The sequence below is a fragment of the Tursiops truncatus genome, chromosome 14 (genome assembly GCF_011762595.2).
Source record: "Tursiops truncatus isolate mTurTru1 chromosome 14, mTurTru1.mat.Y, whole genome shotgun sequence".
NCBI classification, from domain to species: Eukaryota; Metazoa; Chordata; class Mammalia; order Artiodactyla; family Delphinidae; genus Tursiops; species Tursiops truncatus.
The window spans coordinates 35,720,440-35,738,657 of NC_047047.1; the positions used below are offsets into that span (position 1 = coordinate 35,720,440).

An 18,218-nucleotide genomic window follows, 5' to 3' on the forward strand; every position below is an offset into this window, starting at 1 on the left:
AATTTTTAAAGAGAAAAGTATGAGATAAAATGATAAGAAATAAATCCAAATATATCAGTAAATGGACCCAACTCACCAATTGAAAAATAGACATTATCAGGTAAGAAAAAAAAAACATACAAAAATATACCTGAATTGAATTTACAGGAACTATAATATGAGAACATAGAAATACTTAAGTAAAAGAAGAAGTTCTGCAATAAGAGAAAAAAAAGTTAAAGGATTGGAAGGAAATGAATAAAACCATCATTATTTTCAGGTGATATGATTTTCTACATAGAAAAATCCAAGGGTCTGCTGACAAATCATTAGACTTAAAGAATTTGTCAAAATGTCTGATACAAGATTTATATACAAAATTTAAATGCATTTTATATGCAATTAGGAAAATAATATTTTAAGAAATAATTTTTATGATAGCAAGAAAAAAGTATAACATCCTTTGGATATTAGGCAAGGCCTTACAGAGAAAATTATAAAACTTTAATGAAAACAGACATATAGGGACTTCCCTGGCTGTCCAGTGGTTAAAACTTCGCCCTCCAATGTAGGGGGTGCAGGTTTGATCCCTGGTTGGGGAGCTGGGATCCCACATGCCTCGTGGCCAAAAAACCAAAATATAAAAGTAACAGGGCTTCCCTGGTGGTGCAGTGATTGAGAGTCTGCCTGCTGATGCAGGGGACACGGGTTCGTGCCCCGGTCCGGGAAGATCCCACATGCCGCGGAGTGGCTAGGCCCGTGAGCCATGGCTGCTGAACCCGCGCATCCAGAGCCTGTGCTCCACAACGGGAGAGGCCACAACAGTGAGAGGCCCGCGTACCCCCCCAAAGAAAAAAGAAATAGAAGTAACAAATTCAATAAAGACATTAAAAATGGTCCACATCAAAAGAAAAAATATCTTTAAAAAAATATATATTGAGAAATATAATCACAGTGTTGGCTAGAAAGACAATATTATAAAGAAGACACATCTTTCAAAATTGATCTATCCAAATTAATTTCGATTGAAATCTTAGATGGATTTCTTTAACTTGCCAAGCTTGACAGAATTTATATGGAAAATCCAAGACTCAAAAATAGCCAAGATACTACTCAAGAACTGGGGAAGATTTGCTGTATCACATATCAAGACTTCTTATAAATATATATTAAGTAAAACATATTGACAATGGCCCAGCAATAAAAAATTGACCAGTGGAAACAGAATAGAGTCAAAAAACTGATCCATACATATACAGTAACTTGATTTATGCCAGATGGGTATTATAGATGACCGAAAAAGGATGAACTTCAATAAATGGCACTAGCCTTTGAACTGCTTACCTTCAATTTTCTTGTTAAATGAGATCATAAATGTCTACATTGTTTAAACTACTGTTAGATTTTTCTGTTACTTGCAGCCCAAAGAATTCCTGATACAGACCCTAGTATCCCTTGGCCAAGGACATGTGAATAAAATGGTCCAATCAAAGTGGATCCTGGGACTTGTTAAGGAACAACAGGGAAGAGACAATGCCTATTCTATAAATTTGAATCTGAGTGAATATGTGCCTGAAGTTTCTGGGGACTACCACATGGAACCTGAGAGTGAAGACAACGCAGGGGAAGACAGAGTGAAGGATGCAGAGTAACTAAATCTTGGTGACAGAGTTTGAACCTTTAAAATGAGACCCTCCTTCTCCTGTCTACACATGGACTTTTCAATTATGTAAGCCAATAAATTCCTTTTTATTTATTTAAGCCATTTTAAGTTGAATTGCCTGTTTTATGCAACTGAAATGATCTGACTAGAAATGGTAAACTCAGCTCACTTTCTCAAAGAGTTTATCATAGAAACCATGAACATTCTACTGAATTTTTTAAATGTTGCTGGCTGAAGATGGATGTGACTAATAAAGCCAGTGTACAACCAATATATAGATGAGACCACAAGAGCAGCAACTGGTTTGATTGAACATTTGGGTCATGCTAATATTTATATCTTTTGAAAATTCTAAGAAAAACAAAAAGACTCTTTCACCATGTTTTATTCAATAAAACCGAAGCTGAGGGGTTGAGAAGGAGCAATCATATAAGGTCAGGAGGGCTTAATTTTGTTAGCCAAGTAGTAAGCATGCATGGGATTGTAGAAAATAAATTCTTGCCTCATTCTCTAGATTTATGGAAAAATTTTTTTACAAATACACAGTGTAAACTGCTTTTAAAATTCTGGTATTTTGTTAACTAGGGAGTCTTGCTAGGATGGCTAACAAAGCAGAGACTGAAGAAAGTCTGAAAGTCATGAGACACAAGAGACCACATTTGCATTTTTAGAAGATTTTTCAAAATAAAAGAGATCTAAAAGTCAGATAAATACGAAATGGATTCATGACAAAGAAAGTGATCTACAGAAGTAGTTCTCAAAATTAATTTTAGCATTGGAACTTTTTTGCAAATGAAATTTTAGAGAGAATTACAATATGTAAATTAGACAAATGTATTTGTTAGTATAGATTTGTTTTTTAATTTAACTATATAACATTTGCTTATTAAGGAGTAAAGGAAGGATGCTACTTTGTTGAACACACTAAGATTTTAAAATCAAGCATTATGGCATGTGGGATCTTTTTTTAGTTGCAGCATGTGGGATCTTCCTACAACTAAAAGGTCCCAACTAAGACCCGGTGCAGCTAAATAAATAAATAAATAAATTTAAAGAAGAGTTATGGATGACAGTTCCTGTCTTTTATTATCATTGGCATTTAATTAATTTATTTATTTTAGCTATACAGGAGTAAGATAAATATTTGCAAATAGTAATTTCAGGGTACTTTTAAATTAAGCTGACTCAGAAGCCTGAGAAAGGAGTAGTAGATTTTCAAAAATTTTATTTCAAGGTTAAACCATTAAGCATATCTATTAGTAGAACTAATTATCTTAAATATAAAGGTTAGAGAAGAAGGAACTAAAAGTTACAAGGATTGCTTAAAATACTTATAATAGGATACAGTATTATGACACCACACTTACTTGTTAGTCTGTTGTTTTTGTTGCATAATCGGCTACAATATAATTTTGCCTCAACAGAGAATTTGCCAAATTGATGCATCTGAACATTTAACTGGTTTTTAACTGAGCATGATGCATGTGTGTTGTGGATTTGTGCTCATTTGTACAATTTTATGTCGGTAAATGTGCTGACATGTCTTAATTTCTAAAAATTAAAAAAAGAAAAAATGCAGGACCATAATTTTCAATTTAATCTTCATTTATGAGACGTTCAAGTGAGCATGCAAACATTATGATGAAGAAATCACAAGGACTGTTCACAGATATTTCGGTTCTCTTCCTGGATATGGGTAGGATTGCTCTTCCTGGCCCACTTTGGAGTTGGCTGTGGCCATGTGCCTTGCTTTGGCAGGTGAAATGTGAGCACCAGTAATACATATCAGTTCTGGGCAGATGTTTTAAGTGCCCCTACACAGTTCTCCATGTTTCCTTACCTCTGCCACAGTTATCAAAGAAGCACACTAATGAGGAATCTCCATCAGCCTGGATTCCTGAGTGATGATGAACAGAATCCCCTGCTAACCTGCACTGAATATGTGTAAAGTCACAAACTATGGATAAACCGAAGCAGCCAGTTAGCAGAAAGGGGAGAGGGGACAGACTTGCAGAGAGTATCTGAGATACCATGAGAGAATGATGAGAGACAGCGGCCAATCCCTAGAATTTCTTTGGTTCCAGGTGCTTTCCAGGTCCCATGGGTTCTAACACTAAAAACCCCACATTGTCCTATGGAGCTTGAACAGGACTCCTGATACTTGAACAACAACAAGCTAAATAAAACATGTATTTCCACTTAACAAGGTGTCCCCAAAATGCATATGCTAAATCAAAAGTTACAGGCATTTTAATATATAATGCCAAATGTCACACACTAGCAAGGAAGAGTGTGCCCCTTTCACAATACAGTAGTCTTCATAATACTGGGTGTGCACTTTACAAAACAAAACAAAGTGGGGGAAAAAGCTTTGCTAATAGGCAAAAAAAAAGTTAAATCTATTAATCAGCATTTCTTAATTAGTGAGGCTGACTGTTTTTCAAATGTTTTTAAGTCATTCCTTTTGTAATTAAAAAAATTAATTTCTCTTGCCAATTCATTTATTAGAATCTTAAAGGTTTCTTATGGGTATATACGTGCTTTCCATACTGCAATACTTATCACAAATATTTGCCCAGGTTGGTTTAGCTTTCAGATTTTTATTATGTTGGTGGTTTATGTCAATTTTTAACCTTTGTGTAGTCAAACATATATTTTCCTTTATCGAGTGACATATTGCCCAGTACTTTGTTAGCATCTCCTATGACTGTTTATTGTATAAAATTATTATTCTAACCACTTTTGTGTGCTTTGTAGATTGACATCTTTTATACATAACTATTAATATCATTTCCCGTATTTTTCCTTTTAAAGATCAAACTGATTGATTTGCAAACCCCAACTCTTTTTTCGACTTTCTTTAATAAAATATGTAATTGTTCCACTGCATATACTAGCAATCATACCTCCTCTGCCCTCACACAAAGATGGTTCAAATTTTAATCTTATGTTATTTATTAAGCTGCTGAAAATGATTTTACTGACCACCAAAGAAATATACCTATCTTTACCCCTGAACTTCCATATCTAATGTGTGTGTGTGTGTGTGTGTGTGTGTGTGTGTGTGTGTTTCTGAAATCCTTTGATATCCTCGATTTTACACTTTTATTTTGAACTTTAGGCCAATGGGCCTTCAGTTTTAATTCATTTTCAGCAATTGTTCCACTTTGTATAATATAACAGTTAAAAATAGTTTAAGGTTACTGTCAAATCAAACATTTGGAAACAACAGTAGACAGCATTCTGCTTCCTGAGGGCTGTTGTGACCTAATCCTAACATGACTTTTTGTCCAGATAGTTCACTATGGTTCACTCTCTTTCCTGTTGACCCTACAGTTGTTGCCAGGACACAAACCTGATCTAACTCTGCTGCTTAAGAAGATTCCATGGCTCCCAGTCACCTACAGGTAAAATCAAAACTCCTTAGAACAGAAATCTTTTTTTTTTACCATCTGGCCCCCCTAAATTTTTACCTTCATTTGCACACCTCTTAAAATGAGCACAGGAGCTGCAGCCACACAGAGGTGCTTGTCAGTCTCAACAAATTATTTCCCACATCAGTGCTTTTGCGCTTGTTGTCCCATTTAGAATGTCCTGCACTTCTCTCCCCGCTTCCCAACCCCAATTCTTAGTATCCTTCAAATGCCAACTCAAACTTCACTTCTGCAGTGACAGCTCCAAGTTCAGACTGTCTGGCAGTCAGTCACCTCCTCCTCTAGGGACTAGACAGTCATATTCAAGTGGGGGAAAGAGACATAGAAAGAAATAATCAAACACATGGTCAAAAAGACCATGAACTCTTTAAGGACAAAGACCTCATCATTTACTCACCTCTGTGTCCCCTGCACCTACCAGTCAAATAAGTGTTGAATTGAATTTAACTGAATCATGCGGAATGAGTTTAATAATTGTATTTCACTTTTAAGAATATCAACTATGTGGATTTTCTAGTTATAGTTTCATAATTTGACCTTAAAAAATAAACTACAAAATGGTTGCTAAAATTTTACAAATGTTTGTATTATCAGTTAAATTTATTTATTGCATTTTAAAAAATTATGTAGTGTTGTTTTTTACTTTAATGGGGTCTGTATAATTCATAGAATCTATGTTAATGTCTCAGGGTAATTTGAAAGCATGTAAAGCATAGAAATAATATTGGAATGGATAGCTGAGATACAAATATTAAAGTATAGGAATGTGCCAAAAAGAAACTCCTGCCTGAAAAGAACACTTGTTTCTTGCAGAGGGCAAAACCCTGACATCTTTAATAAGGTATTGCAAAATCTGCTCACTCACCCACCCTACCCATGGAAGGCAAAGTCAACGTTCAGACTGAGCTTAGTTTAGAAACTTTGGAACCATGTGTTTAAAGAATGAGAGAAGTTTGTCAAGACTTTCTGCCAAAGCACATCACAAATTTAACATGTGCTTACTGCCTGCTCTTAAAACCTAGTTTCCATGAGCCAACCAGCTGCTGGCATTTGGGATACCTTCTAACTAGTTATGTCTCAAACCCAGCCACATCTTCATTTCCCAAAGGAAGCTCCAGAAACTTTCTGCTGTCTCCTCTGTCTCTCATATGACTTGTTAACTCTGTTTTATAAAATTCCTCAATTTTAACCTTAGAGCCATGATATTAAATTTATAAACATGAAAATACAGATATTAAAATGTTGGTAATGAAGTTAATCACCTTCCTGATAAACCTGCTCATCCTGTATACTCTTATGATGCAACCATCTTTGCAAACATCCACCTGAAAAAAGTTAAAGTCATAACAATAACAGCTAACACTTATTGAGTGCTCTTAATGGCCTAGGTGTTATGCTTTTTTATCTCCTTTAATTCTCACAGGAGTGAGATGACTTGAACATATGTTCCTGACCCCCTGCCCCTTTCTTCCTTTCCTCCCCCTAATTCCTTACTGGAGCAGCAAACCCTTGTTGATAATGTGTGTTTCTGAGGATGTCCATAGGAGAGGGTATATACTGGACATATGAGGTCTGTAACTGTGGAAAGCCAACTCTCTTTGGGAAAAATAGTGCTGCACAAGTGGATGGAATCATTCTCCTTCCTAGTGTCTGAGTAAAGTGTTTCTCTCCCTTGTATTTGGAGAGCCTGCGAATAAAGTATAGAATACTAGAGTAGTGGTTCTCAAAAGGTTGTCCCTGGACTTGTAGTAATGACATCATCTGGGAACTTATTAGCACTTGTTAGAAATGCAAATTCTCCGGCCTCACTACAGGCCTATGAGACCCAAGAAGCTGTGTTTTGTTTGTTTGTTTGTTTGTTTTGCGGTACACGGGCCTCTCACTGCTGTGGCCTCTCCCGTTGCGGAGCACAGGCTCCGGATGCGCAGGCTCAGTGGCCATGGCTCACAGGCCCAGCCGCTCCGCGGCATGTGGGATCTTCCCGGACCGGGGCACGAACCCGTGTCCCCTGCATCGGCAGGCGGACTCTCAACCACTGCGCCACCAGGGAAGCCCAGAAGCTGTGTTTTAATAAGACCTCCAGGAGATTGTGATACATGTCTAAGTTTGAGAACAGGACTATAAGAGCAGACGGCTTAATATCCTCCATCTGCTGGAAACAGCCAGCTGACCTGTAAAGGTGCTGAGGAACTCCTATCCATTATAGGGCATAGGAAATCACAATGCATTTAATAAACTCAGTAATTTGAGGGAGATTTACCCAGACCAACCAGAGGGGGTGACTCCTCGAAGACAGAAGATAACTTTAATGTTAGTAGCAGTCCTGTTAGCTCCCTTAGTAGGAATCAAGGCTTAGAGAGGTTAAATAACTGTTCAAGGTCACACCACTAGTGAGTAACAGAACCAAGATTTGAACCCAGGTCCCCTCCTTACCTTCCGTATATAAATTCCAATTCTGTCTATCTCAACTGTTTCTGTAGGATTCATACTTTTTTAAACTTTGTTTTAAATCGTGATATAACATGCATACAATATGGCTCTCTTCCCTCTGGTGGTAACTACTATCTTGGCTTGTTATTTTTTCTTTATTAAACGTCTTTCTTTATTAAGCGTCCATAAGCATTCTTAAACAACATAGTTTGGTTTTTTCCTGTCTTGAACTTCTTATAAAAAGAATCATACTGTTTATATCCTTATGTGTCCTGCTTATTTTGCTCAACAGCATGTTTGGGGCATTCAACCATGTTGTCTTATGTAGCCATAGTTTATTTTCATTGCTATATAGTGTTTCATTGGGTGAATAATATTTTATTCATCCTGGAATCCATCATTTCTTCATTCCCACTGTCACTCTACTTCAGACATTCATTAAATGATTCCTTATTATTTAAGTTATCCCAGTGGACCTTAACTATTCTTATTTCCAGGCTTTCCCCAACTGCTGCCAAAGGATTCTTCTAAAAGTCAGCATTGATCATGTACCTCCTGTTACAAGAAGTTGTAGGAGGGGAGGAAGAAGAAAGGCTGGGAGGCAGGCAGCAACACTTTTTTGGTTTTTATTCTAAGGTCAATGCAAAGCCCTATCTGGCTAATAGTTTTGACTTTTTTTTTTTTTTTTTTTTTGGCCACACCGTGTGGCATGTGGGATCTTAGTTCCCTGACAGGGTATTGAACCTGTGCCCCCTGCAGTGGAAGCACAGAGTCCTAATCACTGGACCGCCAGGGAATTCCCTAAATTTCTGTTGTTATATATATATAAAAGCAATGGACATTTATTCCTCACATCTCTGAAGGCCACAAGCCCCAAATCAAGGTGTTTTCAGGGCCATGCTCCTTCTCTCTAAAGACTCTAGGGGATAATCCTTCCTTGCTTCTTCCAGCTTCTGGTGGCCCAGGTGTTCTTTGGCTTGTGGCAGCCTAACTCCAACCTCTGCCCCTGTCTTCACATGGCCTTTTCCTCTGTGTCTTTCTTCTCTTCTGTCTCTTGTACGGACAGTGTCATTGGATTTAGTGCCTACCCTAATTGAGGATGATCTCATCTCAAGATCCTTAATTATATCTGCAAATATCCTTTTTTCCAAATAAGGTCACATTCACAGGTTCCAGGTGGACATATATTTTTGGGAGACACTATTCAACCCACACAATGTCACATTTTTCTTTATCTAGTTACCTAGTAATAGACACTTGAATTCTTTATTTGTTTCTTTCTTTCTTTTGGCTATTATGAATAAAACTGCTATGAATATTCCTATACAAGGCTTTTTGTGGATACGTTTTCAGCTTCACAGTTTTGAATTCCAATTCTAATTATCTTAATATAAGATGTGATTAATTTTAAGTGGTAATTACCCATAGTGACATTTTTAATTCTGGCAGGAACTTTTGTAAGAATTGATCAGCATCTATATACCTGATCTAAATATGTTGTATAAGTGAAAACATAATACTGCCAAGAGACAAGATATGGAATTCTAATAAGTATATTTATTTTTGTTTCTCAAGATACTATCAAGAAACAAACAAGTTTCAAATCAGGAAACATTGACTTTAACTCCTTAAAATAACAGAAATACCTGATTAAAGTTAACCCCTTAAAATAACAGCAATACTTGGTTAAAGTAAAAAACAAAAACACAGCTTGACTCCATTCTGTCAGTTCTTTGTTTTGTTATGATACTTTGCATTCCCGTGCTTAAAGCCATCACCATGGCTAAATTTGATACATTTATCTCATTATGGGGCTGACTAACATGGACCATTCCACTGGAATGGATTTAAATGCAGTTCCTTAACAAACAAAGCCATCCATCTGGGATATTCTACCCTTAGATTCTGGTAGGTCCATCGTTAATAGAACTACTGGGATGTGGTTTGGAGGCTTTCTCCCGTGTGTCTGGCTTCTAGTCTACAATGAAAGCGTCTTAGAGGAGAGGAGCTCTGTCTTCTTCACCTGTGTATCCTCCAACTCCAGGCCCATCTCAGTGCTTTCTTAGCCTTATAAGTGTTTCCTGACTAAATAGTGCTCGTGAATAAAAAATAAGAAGGAAGATGCTGATAACTGTACTCTTCATAGTAGAGTAATTCCAATAATACAGAGCAGTTCTTGTTGATGAAATTTCTTAGAAATTATTTTAATAAATGATTCCTTTTTAATCTATTGGAAAGCCTCCCAGATTATTACTTACACTGGTAGTTTCTTATTGACTATTTGCTTCATTTATTCAACAATACTGGGAACTGGTGATTGGCTACAGTATTCATTTATAAGAGCAATTTAAAACACTACTCAGAAACAAACAAACAAACAAAAAACACTACTCAGGCCCTGATGAAACTTGACAAGTGTAACAGAGAAAAATATAGAGTTCTCATTATACTTTTTAGACAACTTAAAAATGGTCCTGTAAAATGGTTTGCAGTTTTAAAGATAGGAACAAACTTATGTAATGTGCTCTGTCATTACCACCCCAGTCTTTTGCAATGTGTGTAAATCAAAAAGCTTACTTAAGTTTTTTGAAAAGTGTAGATACAGTGCCACTATTTTGGAGTATAATTACTTTGAAACTTTTGGGTGGATAAACTTGGAATTTTCACTAATCATAATTTTTCATTTTTACTTTATTCTGTCCCTTTAATTTTAATTTTAATAGACCTTTCTCTGAAATCAGAGAAACAAATATACTCTATTGAAATCATGACTTCTTCATTTTGACAGTTATCCACAGGATGAGGTTTAACAGAAGAGACAGTGAAGACTATGACAACATAGTCAAACGTGAGATGGTGTAACTTATGATACATATTTTTAAAAGATATGTAGATGCTACTTTCAAAACCACAATTTCAAAATCAAATTAGGCATTTTGAGGGCATTTCATATGTAGCGTTTTTTACCAGATTGTATTATTATCCAGACTTTTAAACCTTCTCTACTTGTTTGGGAATATTTTCAACTACAAATAACAGACTAATAGATCTTAAGCAAGAGGGGCTTATTTGTCTAACATAACAAGAAATCCAGAATAGGTGCTTGCTGACATTTTTAGCAGCTTAATGTAGGGGGTTCAGGTTGGTAGCTCTGTGATTCCTTTTGCCTTCTCTTCTTAGTCACAAGATGGATGCAAAAGCTCCAAGCATCAGAACCATTTTCAAAGGCAGGAAGCAGGGGACACTACTAGAACTTTCTACTTGCCTCTTTTTTTTAACTAGAAAAGACATATCTTTCTCAAATCATCTATCCAATAGTTTTCTCCTTGCATTTCATTGACCATAATGGTGTCACAAGATTATCTCTAGCTGTAAAGGGAGCTCAGGAAATGACTGTCTGCCTCACCTCTGTAATGAGAGGGAGGCAAGGGAGAAGGGGTTAGGAATGACTTTTCGGTAGCAGTCACATCTTGCATATAGTATGTTCGGTAATGAATTAACAAGTGATCCACAATGTTCAACAGAACTAAAGTTCAGCTATACACCCATTATCTCTCCTACTAAATTTACATTTTCTTTTCCTCATTTGTTCAGAAACATTAGGAGAAGTTGTACTGTTTATCAGCAAACATTTGTTAAGCATGCGGAATACACTAGTACTTGCTCTGTGACTGGGTAGAGAATTAAGAATGGCTAATTCCAAGACTTTCATCCATTTACTCAGGAAGTATTTATTGAGTGCCTACTACCTGCTAGACATTATTTTGGAGTTTTGCGATATATCTGTGAACAAAACAAAAAGTTCTGTCCTTGAGGAAGCTTACATACTAACAAAGCATATTGATATTTTAATTGGATTTTAAGAAGTGAATTGGATTTTCATAAATATGCACAACTGGGAAATGCATTTCATTCAGAGGGAACAATATGAGCAAAGACATGGAAATGTGAATATGTGTGTTCTATTTGGGGAGCATCAGATAGCTCCATGAAGCATAGAATACATGGTGAGGGCTGAAAAGGCAGGTTACTGTCAGGTTGTGATGGTATGTCCAGGACAAGGTGACCTTTGCCAGATCCAAACTAGCATTTCTCACAGTTAGTACCAAAGCTTACTGTCTTCACTTAGAGGTTCTACAGACACCTTGAACTATTGTGTCCCAAATGGTCTCATTATATTCCTCCTGAAACCTGCTCTTATTCCTATATTTTCTGACTTGATTCAGACCCTCACCATTTCTCACCTGGGCTATTGCCATTATCTCCTACCTTAATCTTCCTTTCCACCCTTCTAATTCATCTTTTCAACTACTTTAGAAATGATTTTTCCAAACTTTATATAACCCAGAGTTCATATTAAAGCCACAGATTAGGAAATAGCTGTCATTTTGGTGAAGAGGGAGACTGAGGAGGGGGTTTGTTACATCTGTATTAGTTTTCTACTGTATAACAAATTACCACAAATTTTGAGGCTTAAGACAATCCACATTTGTTGTTTCACTGTATCAGAAGTCTGGCACAGTTTAGCTGGGTCTTCTACTTAGGGTCTTACAAGACTACAGAGTGTTGGCGGGGCTGTGTTCTCAACTGAAGGCTTGACTGGGGAAGTATCTACTTTCAAACTTGCTCAAGTTGTGGGCAGAATGCATTTGTTTGTAGTTAAACAGCTCAAAGTCCCACTTTGTTCTGGCTGTTGGCTGAAGCCTGTCCTCAGCTCCTAGAGACCACCCACAGTTCCTTGCCATGTGGACTTTCCCCATCATGGCTACTTATTTCATCAAACCAGCAAGGAGAGTCTCTAGAGTGAGTCATTGCTAGCAATACAGAACAGTGTGATCATGGGAGTGACAGTCTTTGCTATATTATATTTATTATAAGCAAGTTACAGGTCCTGCTCACACTCACTGGGCCATGAACACCAGAGATGTGAACACCAAGAGGTAAAGATCCCACATGCCATAGAGCAACTGAGCCCATGCGCCACAACTACTGAGCCCACATGCCACAACTACTGAAGCCCGCACGTCTAGAGCCTGTGCTCCACAACAAGAGAAGCCACCGCAATGAGAAGCCCATGCACTGCAACGAGGACTGACCCCCACTTGCCACAACTAGAGAAAGCCCTCGCACAGCAACAAAGACCCAACACAGCCAAAAATAAATAAATAAATGAATAAATAAATTTATTTAAAATAAAAAGTACCCAGAAAAATAATTTTAAACATACAGGAAAATAAAGAGATGGGGTTACAGCAGATGGTAAATGCTGGCAAATTATTTAACTCACTACCCAAAGTTACTTAAGCAAAGAACCAAATTTTTCAACTTTTAGTTTATTCTAATTTTATATTGCTCAACAACATATTATGAAAAGATGATACTTTTCTGGTTTACACTATACCAATTCTGCCAGAAAGATATACCATACTATTTTTAAAAGCAAAAATTTGTAAATTTATTGCAGGCAATAAATCTGATGACCAAATTGATTATTTTTTTCTGTATTAAATCAGAAACTCTTTTTCCTTGTATGTTTGAAATTCATAGGTCACACACATTTTTGTCTGCTCTCAGGGCTGGTGTCTCTGCTAAGGAATGAATGTCAGAGTGAAAATGTTAGAATCTCATGAGACATAATTCCATATAGAAGCTTAGTGATAAGTTTCTAATGACAATAATAAACATCAATAAGTTTTAAAATTTATTTTATTGAAGTATAGTTGATTTACAATGTTGTGTTAATTTCTACTATACAGCAGTGATTCCGTTATATATATATATATATATACACATATATATGTTCTTTTTCATATTCTTTTCCATTATGGCTTATCACAGGATATTGAATATAGTTCCCGCATGCTATACAGTGGAGCCTTGTTTATCCATTCTCTATATAATAGTTTGCATCTCTAATCCCAAACTCCCAGTCCATCCCTCCCCCATCCCCCATCCCCCATCCCCCTTGGCAACCACAAATCTGTTCTCTGTGTCTGTGTGTCTGTTTCTGTTTTTTAGATAGGTTCATTTGTGTCATATTTTAGATTCCACATATAAGTGATATCATATGGTATTTGTCTTTCTCTTTCTGACTTACTTCCCTTAGTATGATAATCTCTAGGTCCATCCATGTTGTTGCAAATGGCATTATTCCATTCTTTTTTATGACTGAGTAGTATTCCATTGTAAATATGTACCATATCTTCTTTATCCATTCATCTGTTAATGGACATTTACGTTGCTTCCACATTTTGGCTATTGTAAATAGTGCTTCAGTGAACATTGGGGTGCATGTGTCTTTTCAAATTATAGTTTTCTCTGGATATATGTGCAGGAGTGGCATTGCTGGATTATATGCCAACTCTATTTTTATTTTTTTGAGGAAACTCCATACTGTTTTCCATAGTGGCTGCACCAATTTACGTTCCTACCAACAGCAAACATCAATAATTTTAAAAGTAAATGCTGGTGGGCAGGCACCATCTCTTCTGACCATTCTTCTCAAGTGTCTGTGTTACTCCCTGTATAGATAGCTTTCAAGGTATGGGCCTTTGAAATGTCAGGGTCTCTAGAAATGCTATAAAGCATCTAACTACAGAGAGAAAACCTTGAGCTTTTTGTGTTATGACTATGTGAATTGTTTCACCTTCCTGAACAGATATAAGTATGAAATCTGGTGTTTCATTTGGTTAGAGTTTGGGTAAAATGCTCTATGCTCAGAACAATGTCCTAAGCTACTTCCAATAATTGGTTAAGAATGTCCTAAAGAAATCTAAGAATTAGAATTTTTCAGAACTCTTGTTCCTTCTCTTTTAGGTGCAAGAAACAATACATTTCCTTGTTTTTTTAAGCTGTATAGGCTAAGGATAATATAGAGAATTTTCTGATATACATTTGCAGGACTAGGTATAATGCAGCAAAATTCTTAAGTGAGAAGTTGTGTATACTGTACATTTAAAAAAAATCATCCTTTGTAGGAAATGTTCCTCTAAGAAACTCAGTCCAATATTTTCCACAATTCTTTACCTTCAGGCAGAGCTAAAGTTCAGCAAGGCAGTTCTTTGGGACATTAACTTAGGACATCTATAAACCTCATTGTGAGACTAAAATATCACTGAAAATATTATTATATGGAGAAAAATGTGTAAATGGTGTTTGATATTCATGGGTTAAAAGAAATATTTGGGTAAACTACTTGGGGCTGATGGGTGGATCCTCCTTCCCAAAGGGCATGCTGAGAACACTAAACCATCTTTAACGGTGATGATAGGGTATGCAAGTTTGAGATTAAAATTGAATTGTTCAGAACAATAGAGGAGAGGCAGTGTACTTGTTCCTTGTTATTTTTGGTGATTTGAAGATATATATACAAATTCTTTGATGCTCCTCCTTTGAAGAGGTGGTACTTACCATCTTCCCTCTTCTGTCTCCTTGAGTGTTGGCTGGACTTTGTGACTTGCTTCTTATGAATAGGCTATGGCATAAATGACAATGTGTGACTTCTGAGACTAGGTAACAAAAGACATTGTGACTTCCTTCTTGCACTTTCTCTTGGATCACTTGCTGTGGAGGAAGCTAGCTGCCGTGTCAAGAGGACATTCAAATAACGTTATGGAGCGGCCCACATGGCGAGGAACCGAGTCCTCTTTTGAGTGAGCCATCTTGGAAGTAGATCCTCCAACCCAGTCAAACCTTTATCTGATGACTGCCCCAACTGACAGCTTAACTACAAAGTCATGAGAGACCCTGAGCTAGAACCACCTAGTTAAACCTCTCCTCAATTCCTGACCCAAAGAAATTTTCAGACAATAAACACTGTTGTTTTAATCTGCTGAGTAATGTGTTATGCAGCAATCAATAACTAATACACTCTTCTGCCATTAAACACTTAGCCTTACCTCTAGGTAAGTGTTGAACATATATTTTTTTGGATATTGCTTTGGAAAGATGCCAAATTGTTAGTCCATCTGGAATACACACATATTTCAGCCCTAACTGTTCCCCAAATTTCTCTAAATTCGTATCTGCTAAGGGCCATAATCCTGCCAGCGTCCTTCTGAACTTCTGATCATTTTATTTTGCTTATTTATTCAATCAGAAAAAATATAGTTCTCATGACTGTGCTTGATGCTGTGGGAAGATAAAAATATGGGCAAAACATGGTCTCTCTTCATATGTGACACTATACCAGTAGAGATAGGTCTTGAGAAAGGCTATTTCCGTTATGTAAGAACCAGAAGTGCAACTGTACTGAACTCATAACTCACTGGGCAAAGTAACATTCTGTCATCCAAATAAAGGGAACATAAGATCTTTTCAGATGTCTCTGAAGTAATTGCCAGACTTCAATTGGGGTTTCTTAAGATTAAGTTATGTGTATTCAGTTGTATATGCCACTTGGATATACTCTAAGAGCCTAAAATGCTTTATTTAGGAGCAGGGAATATCCACAAGTACTCTTTTAGACTTTGGGGTTTCAGGTATCAATAATATATATAATTATTAATTATGGGGACTTAGGTAACTAATTTTTTTCTTTTTAACTGAGATCATAAAAAACAAACAAAAACTATATCATCATTATTCCATTATTCCATAAACATTTTAATGCTTTTCTCTCTCCCAAAATTGAGGAAGGACATGAATTCAGAACAGAGGGCATTTCTTTAAACTGAATGAATTTAGCTCACTACATTACCTTATTTTTTTATTTTGCTCTGGGTCAATAAAAAGTGTGCTGACCAACACTCTCTGACCTGTAACACAGATTAGCAAACTACTGGCCCAGGGGCCAAATTTAGCCTTAAGCCTTTAACTGGGGCTTGAGCTAATAATGATTTTTACTTCTGTAAATGGTTACAATAAAAAAAGAAAAATGAGACAAAGACTGGTTGTTGTCCACAAGGCCTAAAATATTTACTATCTGGCCCTTACAGAAAAAGATGGCAAACCTCTTATCTATATCAGCCCGTAATTAGATCGCTTTAGAAAAGACTCTGATGCTGCTACAAACCATTGAGATTACTATGGAGTGGTTATCACCACTGGGCTAGTGTCAAGGAAAGATTAGACTTGAGGCTACTTTGGTGTATTCCTTAAACTTCCACTGTCTCTGAAACCTTGGGCAAGTCACTGAATCTCAGTGAGCCCGTTACCTCATTTATAACTTGATAATGGTTGAGGTCACTTCCAAATCTAAAATTCTACTTCTAAGATACCACCAACCTTCTATGGTTTACCTTCCTTTAAATTCTGTTTCTCCTCTTCTTTTTTTTTAACCTATTTTATTGCAGGTTTTTTTCCCCAATTTTATTGAGATTTAATTGACATATAGCACTCTTTAAGTTTAAGGTGTATAGCATAATGATTTGACTTATATGCATCATGAAATGATTACACTAGTAAGTTTAGTGAACATCCAACATCTCATATTGATACAAAATTAAAGAAATAGAAAAAAAATATTTTCTTCTTGTGATGAGAACTCTTAGGATATATTCTCTTAACTTTCATATATAACATATAGCAGAGTTAATTTATTATGTTGTACATTATATCCCTAATACTTGTTTATCTTATAACTGGAAGTTTGTACCTTTCGACTGCCTTCATCCAATCCCCCCTCTCTCTACCCCCCACCTCTGGTAACCACAAATCTGATCTCTTTTTCTATGAGTTGGTTGGTTGGTTGGTTGGTTGGTTTTTGAAGTATAATTGACCTACAACATTATGTTATTTCCTGTCATACAACATACTGATCCACTATTTCTACATGTTACAAAATGATCACTATGGTAAGTCTAGATGCCATCTGTCACTACACAAAGATATTACGTAATTATTGACTATATTCCCCTCTCTGTACATTTCATATGCATGATATTTATTTTGCAACTGGAAGTTTGTACCTCTTAATCTCTCTTACCTCTTTCTGTCCTCCCCACAACTCCCTCCCCTCTGATAGCCACCTGTTTGTTCGCTGAATCTGTGACTCTGTTTCTGTTTTATGTTTATTCACTTGTTTTGTTTTTAGAGTCCACGTATAAGTAAAATCATACAGTATTTGTCTTTCTCTGCCTGACATATTTCACTTAGCATAATACCCTTTAGGTTCATACATGTTGTTGTAGATGGCAAGATTCCATTCTTTTTTAATGCCTGAGTAATATTCCATTGTATATATATACCACATCTTCTTTATCCATTCATCTATTGTTGGGTATTTAGGTTGCTTCCATATCTTGGCCATTGTAAATAATGCTTCAATGAACATAGGGGTGCATATATCTTTACAAATTGATGTTTTTGTCTTCTTGGGATAAATTACCCAGGAGTAGAATTGCTGGATCATATGGTGGTTCTATTTTTAATTTTTTGAGAAACCTCCATACTGTTTTCCATAGTGGCTGCACTAATTTCCATTCCCACCAACAGTGCATGAGAGTTCTCTTTTCTCCACATCTTTACCAATGCTTGTTATTTGTTGTATTTTGATAATAGCCATTTGGACAAGTGTGAGGATTATCTCATTGTGGTTTTGATTTGCATTTCCCTGATGATTAGTGATGTTGAGCATCTTTTCATATGCCTGTTGGCCATCTGTGTGTCTTCTTTAGAAAGATGTCTATATAGGTCCTCTGCCCATTTTTTAATTGGGTTGTTTGTTTTTTTGATGTTGAATTGTATGAGTTCTTTGTGTATTTTTGGATATT

At 36.4% G+C, this 18,218-nt stretch overlaps 1 long non-coding RNA gene across 2 annotated transcripts in view; it reads left to right on the forward strand.

Moving 5' to 3' along the window:
• The window catches only part of LOC109551134 (uncharacterized), a 116,643-nt gene that overhangs the window by 18,257 nt on the left and 80,168 nt on the right, over positions 1-18,218 (forward strand). Inside the window, exons 3-4 of one of the 2 annotated variants that reach the window (XR_002177828.3) lie at positions 1,401-1,708; positions 4,979-5,049. This is a non-coding gene — a long non-coding RNA (uncharacterized lncRNA). The remainder of the gene's footprint in view (positions 1-1,400; positions 1,709-4,978; positions 5,050-18,218) is intronic. The other variant, XR_012325682.1, reaches the window with a different exon arrangement.